General features: G+C 33.0%; 1 long non-coding RNA gene across 1 annotated transcript; it reads left to right on the top strand.

The window, feature by feature from the left end:
• Positions 1-240: 240 nt before the first annotated feature.
• On the top strand, positions 241-8,899 carry LOC124374089. Its single transcript, XR_006923495.1, has 2 exons — positions 241-494; positions 8,337-8,899. It is a non-coding gene; the product is annotated as an uncharacterized LOC124374089 (long non-coding RNA).
• Positions 8,900-10,089: the final 1,190 nt, after the last annotated feature.

Genomic DNA, 10,089 nt, shown 5'->3' with positions numbered 1-10,089 from the left:
AGATAAGTATTCATTAGTTGTAATATATTAATTATACAATTAATCATTTGTTAGACTTAAAAATTTATGAAACAATCATACAGTTTGATATAATTAATAACACCTTATTTAACATCATGTGTAGTATAGTTATTTTGTTTTTAATTTTTTTACTCTAACAGATGGTGGCTACTCATGCAGGCAATTAGCTTTTTTCATGTAAAAAAAAAAAATAATAAATGTAAACAAATAGTGAAATAGAGCAGTGCAAAGTAAACTAGACATAGAACAGTAATTGGATACATACATATTTATTTTTCAATTCTTCATGGTACACACCCTTTCATTTTCGATGGATGAACATAAATCTGTAGTTACAAACCGCCCAAGAGACTGTTTAGCATGCAAACTTATTAGTGGATTTGGATTATCGGGAGCTGGCGTGTATGTAGCAAAACAAGCATATTCAATGAAGAGAGGCTATGGACAATATTTTTTGTATACTTTTAGTCTAGGTATGATTGGTTTGAATTAATATGTTTATTTAATAGACAGTCTAGAGGTAAGATTCACATCTTTTGCAAGGATGTAGTTTCCTACAAGTTATTGAGCAGTTTATGTTTGTTACACAAAACTAACACCATTATGGTAATTCTGATCTTTTATTGGATTATCTTCAATTTGGTTTATGCTTTCATTACCACAGACTGTAGGGAAATCTGACAGATATAGAGGTTGCAAACATGACTAATTGTTCCACTGTAATTGATAAAAGGTTCGAACTTATATAGACTAACCTAACTGCCTGACTGTCTCGCCTATCCAAAACCGACTGGCCTACACAAGAGTCAACTGCCTTATCCAGTCGGATCTACCTGTCTGTCAAATATTATTTTTATAGGCTAATTTAACTATTATTGGTTGAGGTTAAACTAATGAAAACTCACCAAACATAACTACCTGGCTATCCTAAGGCTTACTCAAGGTTTGATTGGCCTATATAAGATATTTTGAGGTAAACTAATCAAAATTCACCACCTGACCTACCTGAGAGCTGGCCGGCTTAAAAAAGGAACAGTGAGGAAACATCAGATCAGTAAGTTATGGTGGAAAATAAAGATACAGTAACTTAGTTGGTTATCAAATAGGCTGGCTGGCTCTCTAGAAGGCTCTTGGGCAGGGTGGTGGCCCTCAGGTATGTTGGGCAATTAGATACGTGAGCTGTCACTAGTTTTTCTTCAGATAAAATAACAGTTTCATTATTAACAATACTCTCGAATTGGCAGATGGACCCTTAGGAAGATCTGACAGTTAAGTAAGGCGAGTTTGAACGAGCTGTCTATTTTGCAGACTGGAAAAACTACAGACTAGGTATTTAGATTTAGGTAATTCTAAGCAATATATGGGTCAACCTCGATTTTTCTCATATTACAATATAATGTTCCAATAGTCAATTAGAAAAGGAAATGACTAGAATTTCTTGCCGGAAAGCAGTTATAGGGAGCAGGCAACCGCCAGACGGTCATATATTGCTTAGAGTTACCTATTAGTGATCAGGGGCACTGACGTGATCTGGGCTTCAAATTTGGAACTACTCGAGTTAATTTTTTTTTCCAAAAGAGCAAGCAGCGCGAAGCGCTGCGCAGCGGGCAGGCATCGTGCGTGATCCTTTTTTTTATTAAAAATGTCTGATAAATTGTTATTACATATTACAATATAATGTAGGTAATGTATGTAAAACAATTTTAAACACATAATTACATGCTGGAAAGCAAAGTAAACCAATATAATCCGCCCAATACAAAATCTCCGTAAAAATCTGGTAAAAGAATCTGTGTCATTCCTTTGGCCTGAATCAAATTCAGTATGGACGAAGATCACGCACGATGCTTGCCCGCTGCGCAGCGCTTCGCGCTGCTTACTCTTTTAGAAAAAAAATTAACTCGAGTAGTTCCAAATTTGAAGCCCAGATCACGTCAGTGCCCCTGATCACTAATAGGTAATTCTCGCGGTTGCCTGCTCCCTATAACTGCTTTCCAGCAAGAAATTCTAGTCAATTCCTTTTCTAATTGACTATTGGAACATTATATTGTAATATGAGTTGCCTGCTCCCTATAACTGCTTTCCGGCAAGAAATTCTAGTCATTTCCTTTTCTAATTGACTATTGGAACACTATGTTGTAATGTGAGAAAAATCGAGGGTTGACCCATATATTGCTTAGAATTACCTAGATTTATTGAATTTCAATAAAACTTGGTAAGAATTATTAACATATATTAAAAATCAACTTCTAAAGTATATCCTAAATATGTTTATTCCACAAAAAACCTCTTCAAATCCCTGTAGACTCAGTATTTACATTAAACAGATTTGATGAAACTTGGGAAGCATATATATGTGTATATATATATATATATATATATATATATATACTTCCTGAAGACGGGGGTATTAAATCCCCCGAAATATAGAAGTGAAAAATGTTTATTTGTTTTCTTCTATTCAACACAGTGATTAGTATATATATATATATCAATCCGCATATTTGTGTACGCGTTATACACTTTGTTTATATTCAGTAAACAAATCTATTTCCCAGTAAGTTCTTAAGTATGTGTATTTTACAAAAATCCTCTTTTAACCGTGCTCACTGGAACAAAACTCCAGACTGGGTGATTAGATTAATCCGATTTTTATGAAACTGGTAAGCTTCTTTTATATGCGTTATTCACTTATGGTAAACGATTAAACTTTGTCATACTTTGGACACAATCTTAGGTCAAAAAGTAACGTGGCCGGTGAATAGTTTCATGGTTCTGGTATTGATACCACACCAAATTCACACTTCCTATTTGAATTTGATACAATGCTTTCACTCTTGGACTGTACAATATTCTTTCATATCGTAGTAACCTAATCTATACAATGCAGAAGCCTATGGCAACATCTATAGCAATGAAGAAAGAATGCGATTCTGATGATGATTTTGACTCCATCCATATGAACACATTCAACATAGATTCTAAAAAAATAAACCATTAAAATTGTTGACAAAATCATATACCAATCAAATTTAGACTGTCTCTCACAAACTAAGACCATTTAAAATCATGATCTGTATGTACCAGAATCGGTTATAGTGCGTTACCCTTGTACTATGAACAATATAGAATTGGGAGGGTAAAGAGATATTGGTGTACAATACTCTTCTTGCAAATAGTAGTCCATCCAAATGAACATTTTGTTTTATATGGATTGACTACATTTATTAAATTATAAGTTTCCAGAATAAGATATAGTAATGACACCAATTGTTCAGCCTTTCAATGCACTTTGTTATTCTTTGAAAACAGCAAATAATATATTTATTTTGATAGTTTCATGATAGACCACCCAAAGAAAATTTTACCTTTTTGCACAGCTTATACAAAAACTATTTTGTATACCATGTCTGGAGCAATGTGCTAGAGATTTCACTATACATGCTCCTTTAGATTTGCCACAACAGTCTACTGGATTTGACTGTGCATTATACTGTTGTATGTATGGTGAAATAATCCTGAAAAGAATTGAAGTTTTCACTAAGTGCTATTAGTGTAGAAACTTGAAGGAGTACAGATAATTAATACATAAATCACTACTAAAATATATGACAAACATCAGAATATGAGACAGAATGAACTAAAATATTAATTATTGGGATGAAACATCAATTACATGTTTCATCTCTGTCATAACAGAGATAGTAAAAATCCAAATGGTGGTCTTGTATCCTGTGCCTGTGTCATCATTGTTACCTGTTGATTTGTTTGAATATTACAAAAATAGACTTGTTAACCAAATTAATGTATTATAGCTACCTTAAATAGATGTGTGCTAAGAAAATACAATCAACTATATGTAAGTATAATTTTTATTTCGGTATTCATTTTAAAGTCATTTTTATTGTTTCTCAGTACATCATCATTCAAGAACAATGAAATAGGAGATGTTTTTAAGTTTATATTATTATTAAACATTTTAACTTTAATATTGTTTACTTTATGCAGTCCATTATTTTTTATTTTCAGGATAATGTGTTTTTTAAACTTTTCCACGTAGCTGACGAAAGGATAAATTATGCAAATATTGTAAAAGCTGTTATTCCTGTAAAATTGCATTTAATGTGTTTACTTATGTACTTCACAAGTAATATATGTACATGTGAGCTCATTTGTGATTTTATGTTTTTCATTTTGGGTAAGTTGGTCCTTTGAAATGTTTTAGTAAGATTAATATAGAACAATTTATATTATTTATCAATGTTATGCCTAATAATTGAATTAACATCTATTTAAAAATAGATCAGTAATTTTAAATCGATTAAAAAAAATGTTTACTGAAATACACATACTATGATGTAACTGAGAAATTTATTATTTTACTGTTTATAATATTAACAAAAGTATACAAATATGCTTACCAAGTTTCATGGAATTCGGATTAATCTAACTACCCAGTCTGCAAGATATGAAGAGGTTTTTCATAAAATGCACAGTTAGAATATACCTGGAAGTTTATTTTTTTACTGTATGTTTTATACAAATATGCTTACCAAGTTTCATGAGATTTGGATTAGTTGTAAGTACCTAGTCTGCAAGATTTGAAGAGGGTTTTCGTGAAATATTTATTCCTAAGATAGACCTGGGAAGTTTATTTTTTTTTTTTTTACTGTATGTTTTATACAAATATGCTTACCAAGTTTCATGGGATTTGGATTAGTTGTAAGTACCTAGTCTGCAAAATTTGAAGAGGGTTTTCGTGAAATATTTATTCCTAAGATAGACCTGGGAAGTTGATTTTTTTACTATATGTTAATAGAGCATTTATAAATATGCATACCAAGTCAGATTAGTCTTAAGTATTCAGTCTGTTGAGTTTTGTTCCAGTCTGCAAAATAGACAGTCCAAGTTTGAATTGTTTATCACTAACTGCTGAATCAATTAATATTTGCAACTCTAGTGTTATTGTATCCTTAATTCTTTATAATATTAGTAAGCTCACTTTTTAAAAATACGTTATAAATTTAATTAAAGTTGATACAGTAATAGCTTAGACTTACCCTCAAATTATGACCAAAACTTTTTAAATATTTATATATTTTTTTTATTGTTATAATTGTTTCCATATTTATTTACTAACTTTTCATTGGGACCCACCTTAATTTGAGGGGTTTGGAAAACCACCAAACAACGTGATAAGGAGGTGTGGTGGTATAAGTACTTGTACTAGTAGGTTACCATTAAAATGAAAATACAGATAGAAGTAAGGATTGAAGAGGTCATATGTAATATTTTAAAACTTACTTGTGTATGTTAATTATATGAAGATCTTCATGGTGGAATCTCTACTGAGCAGGGGATATGAGGCCCTCCAACACTCCCTCAATAATATTGAGATCAAACATGTTTTATTATCTATTTAATGGGGCACAAACATTTTCACTGTATGATCAAATAACACTTCCTTGAGGAGACTGGACAAGATCAGGGCCGTGTAATTATTATGATCCCTTTACTCAGCCCACAGAAGCACATTATTAATATCACTGCAATGCAAGTTCTTTACTGGGATTTATGTTTAGATTTACCAAAAAATTTTAATTCTTCATATAATTTTATTTTTTATCAGTCCCTGGTCATTCTTATTCTGGAGTGTGGTTCAGTCATTTGATCATTCTTCTAGCTCAACCGTAAACAAAGGGGTACCCAAAAGTTCCCGGAATAACTCTGCTATGGGCAGGGCTTGTGCAGTACAAACTTCTACCGCTAGGTATGGATAGCAACAACTCCATCGCCTTTTCAGTGCCGCCTGGATTGTCGACCTGGCTTGTTCTGTTCTTTAAAGACAGTTTTTGTTTTATGATGGCACGTTTTAGGAAACAGCGTGCAGCTATGAAATTTTATTTTCTGCTTGGTAATAACACGTTGTAACTATTTTAATGTTAAGCTGTTAAGCACAACCTACAGAAACACCAATATGGGAAAAATAAGTGTATGAGTGGTTTTCTTAGTTTAAAAATGGCAACATGTCCATTGATAAAAAGCCTTTTTGCAAATGTCCAAACTAATAAAAATGTTCCAAAAATTTAAGAAATTGTACTTTCAGATCGTCGACAGACGATTGATCAAATGTCAGAGATTAATGGGTTATCTTGGAGTTCAGTTCAGCGAATCATATCTGAAGATTATGCCTCATGTTCTGACTGACAATCAAAAAGAATGTCAAGTTGAAACATGTTGTGATTTGAAAGAGCAACTTGAAACCGATTCTGATTTCCTTTTGAACGTCATTACTGGCAATGAGTCATGGTGCTACAGTTATGACCAAAAAACAAAACAACAGTAAAGCCATTGAAGCCGGTATGTCACCCCGTCTAAAAATTCCTCAAATCAGACCATACATCAAGACAATGCTCAATTACTTTTTTTGATGTGGGAGGGGTAGTTCATTCATAGTTTGTTTCTTTAGGCCGGACTGTTATCAGGCCTTTTATTCAGAAATTTTAAGAAGGTTTTGTTGCAATGTTCATAAAAAAAGACCCGATTTGGGGCAGACTGGAAACTAGTTTTTTCCAAACACAAAGCATACAAGAAGTTTCATTGCGATGCTGGGCACTACATTGAGATTAATATTCCGCATTATTACCATTGGTGAAGTTGAGGGTTATTTCAGGCTTCTTTCATCACGCTTGAGATGTTGACAAACTGATTTGGATACTTCTTCAGAGTAGTGAATGGATGACTGTTCCGAACTTGTCAGAGATATTAACTTCTCTATTCAAACAATTCATTCCAGTATCTTATTCCGTAGATGGTAATCCTACCTATATAGCTATCTTTCAAGATTCTAGAAGGATCGGAAGTGAGGCTGTTACACATGTTGATTAAAAACAATTATGTATCTATGTTTTCCCTTAGGTGAAAAGAAAAATTGTTGCTCTCTTATCTTGATGTCTGTGTAAGGACAACAGGATTTTTTCATGTTTGCCATTGGGCACTTCCCAATACATGAAGTCAGTAACAATATGTTGTGAGATTTGAACCTAACACATAATTAACATAGTTATGAGCTCAGCGGTCATCCATCCAAGTAACCGCTGTGTTCAATGTTCCTTGACTCGGTTATCTTGCATTAGTTAATGTACTTACTAGACTGTGCCATTGGCAAATACATAGGTATTCATTAGTAAAACCTGTGGGAGAGCTGGTGTCTGTGCTTGATAACATTGGACTTTATAATTATGTTTTAAAATAACAAATGTTCAAAATCTACCTGGAATAGAACATTTACCAGTATTAATGTTCTTCACTAGCATCTAGCTTGTAGCCGATGTAAGAAATAGATGTAGTTTTATTCCTGTTTGCAAGGGATACAATTTTATTCGCTTTTGTATTTAACTTGATAAATAGATATTACCATCATGGTAGGACTCCGCTTATAGTTGTATCCATTGTTATAAGTATAGGAACAAATTGTTTAAACTAGTGTAGTTCAGATACTCACACCTTTCAATAAAGGGCAGAAAATATTCTTGGAGTCTCTTACTGCGTTATATTCATTTCACCAGCTTTGTTTGTCATCAGAGGGGAGGAAGATACAATAGCCGGCATGTGGTGCATGTACTGATAGCTACAGCCCTCTACGTAGTTAGACAAAATCCACTTGGTCTCTGAGCGCTCACTTGAACTGTGTGTGTGCAAAATCATTGTTAACTGATAACAGGTGTATAATTCATTAATACAGAGTGGAAACCATCTACATTTGTTATACTGCACATGTTCACTATTGTAACTCCATCCTATTGGTTGTTTTGGCAATTTACTTCTAAGGTACTGCAGTATTGGAAATTATTTTCTTATATTGACATGTTTGTTTGCCTTTAGAGTGTAATGTTTTTTATCGCATAATATTTTGTTATTGTAGTGTGGGAAAAATGTAAAAAGTATTTTTTAATGATTGGTTGGTTTATGAACCAAAAGCTTAAGATGATTTCTAAACTATTACAGTATACGCAGATTTATATGGGGATACTGATATGGTGTTTTGTAATAAATTAAATAAATTTATTGTTGGATTATGGCTGGATCCTCCATGTAAAGACAAAATTGGTTTCGCTTCACAGTTTTACTTACCCATTTTTGTATGTAGGTATGTGAACCTACAGCTTAAGACTTCTAAACCATTATAGTATGCTCTGAGTTACTCATTCAAGGCATAGCCACACTCATTATTAGTTATCGACTAAACTAGATGCAATGAAACATTAATGTTATGCATTGTTTTTATATTTAATTTACTTGTATTTTGTTTTCAGGTTCGATAGGACTAGGTATTGCAAGACTGTTGGATCTTCCACCTTTTGATACTTTTCAACAGCCTGGCAATAACAAAAGTGATGGTGTTTCATAGTTGTGACATTGGTGGATTGTAGAAAATAAATATTTCTTGCATTTATGTAACCATATCTTATTTCTATTCGTCATTACAAAACAACAGTTTACTCTGGAAAAGGAATTTTAATAATTTATTTGAAACTTGCACAAGAGTGTAAACTGTACATTCTGCATTAGACATAAAAGAGATATTGAAATAAGAAACATTGATTTTTGAGTTGAGCAATTTCCGACTAATAGTTTTTAACCTTAAAATCAACATCAAACTGAAGATTAATATTTACAATTTTATGAAATATTTATTGAATTGCTGCCTTTTGTATATACTATATGTTGAATATTATTGTGTAAATGCTGTACAGTGGCAATCTTCTGGGACGTATCCTGATAAAATTAAAGCATGTATCAAGTTGTTCTGTTGTTTGTACAAAATATCGTCATGTTTCTCAAGATTTATATAATAAATATTACTTTTAAAACCATATTTATTCTGAAACTAGAATTTAAAAATTATTTCCTTTAATTTAAATTTATATTTACTACAAAGTTATGCTTATGCCAGGTACACCCTCCCCCTTAACCCTTAGAATCAGCATTAAATCCATATGATTCATATGGATCATATATTGATTGAGATTTTGTCCCATTCATATCTATGGTGGCCATGGCTGTTCTCCGCCTCATGTAGAAGATTTATGACCACTCCAGTCCCTCACCTCGACGGGCCACACGTAGTGGCTCCCGCTGTATTGGCATTCAGCTCGTCAGGCAACTATATGTGGCCAACTATATTACACAGTTAAAAATTGAATCCTTATCCAATTGTGGCTGGAAATTGTGCCACAATCTTTCAACCAATTCTCGATTTTCAGCACATACCATATATAGTAAACATCGTTCATAATTAGTTTTTATATGTCACTGTAGGTGCTATATTGTATCCCATCAATGTGTTAAAATGCTAGTACATTTGATCAGTGGCGTAGCGAAGGGGGGGGTCCGGACCCCCCCCGAAATTTCAAGACATTAAAAAAATGAAGCATGGAGCAGGAGAAAAAAGGATAGTTATCATTACTCTTGTCTACAAACATTAAATTGATTGATTTAATTGATTAAAGTGACCGTTGTTAAAAATATAATTGTCCTTTCGTTTAAATCATAAAGTATCAAACGATACTTTTGGACTCGGCCTTTCGGATAGTGTAGTGTAATCACGGTATTTCTATAGGGCGCTGTCACGTGATGTCGCAAAGTAACACGGCAAACAGTTTAAATTAGCGACCACTTCGTTCAAATTCGTCTTGGGGACGTAAAATGACCGCTTAGAATTAAGTTACGTCGTTGATTTTAGGTGTCATTAAACTGTAGACGTGTATATAATTATCGAAAAAAAAAAAATCACTTTTGGTCGGAAAATACACTTGAAAAACTCTACTGATTAGAATTTCAACTAATTTGGACTTCAGGTTATTGAGGTAAACGTGGTATTTTTGATTGAGCTAGGGCGACGATTTTTTTATCATTAAACTGTACTCGACTAAGTATATAATTATCGAGAAAAAAATCACTTCCGGTCGGTAAATACCGAAGAAAAGCTCTCTACAGATTCAAGTTTTGACGATTTTGGACTTCACCGGTTGAGTGGTTGAACAACTTCTTATCAGTAGAGTTTTC

This window comes from Homalodisca vitripennis, chromosome 1 (genome assembly GCF_021130785.1).
Source record: "Homalodisca vitripennis isolate AUS2020 chromosome 1, UT_GWSS_2.1, whole genome shotgun sequence".
Classification (NCBI taxonomy): Eukaryota; Metazoa; Arthropoda; class Insecta; order Hemiptera; family Cicadellidae; genus Homalodisca; species Homalodisca vitripennis.
Note: the sequence above shows the minus strand (reverse complement) of the source record. Positions and strands in the feature narration are given on the sequence as shown.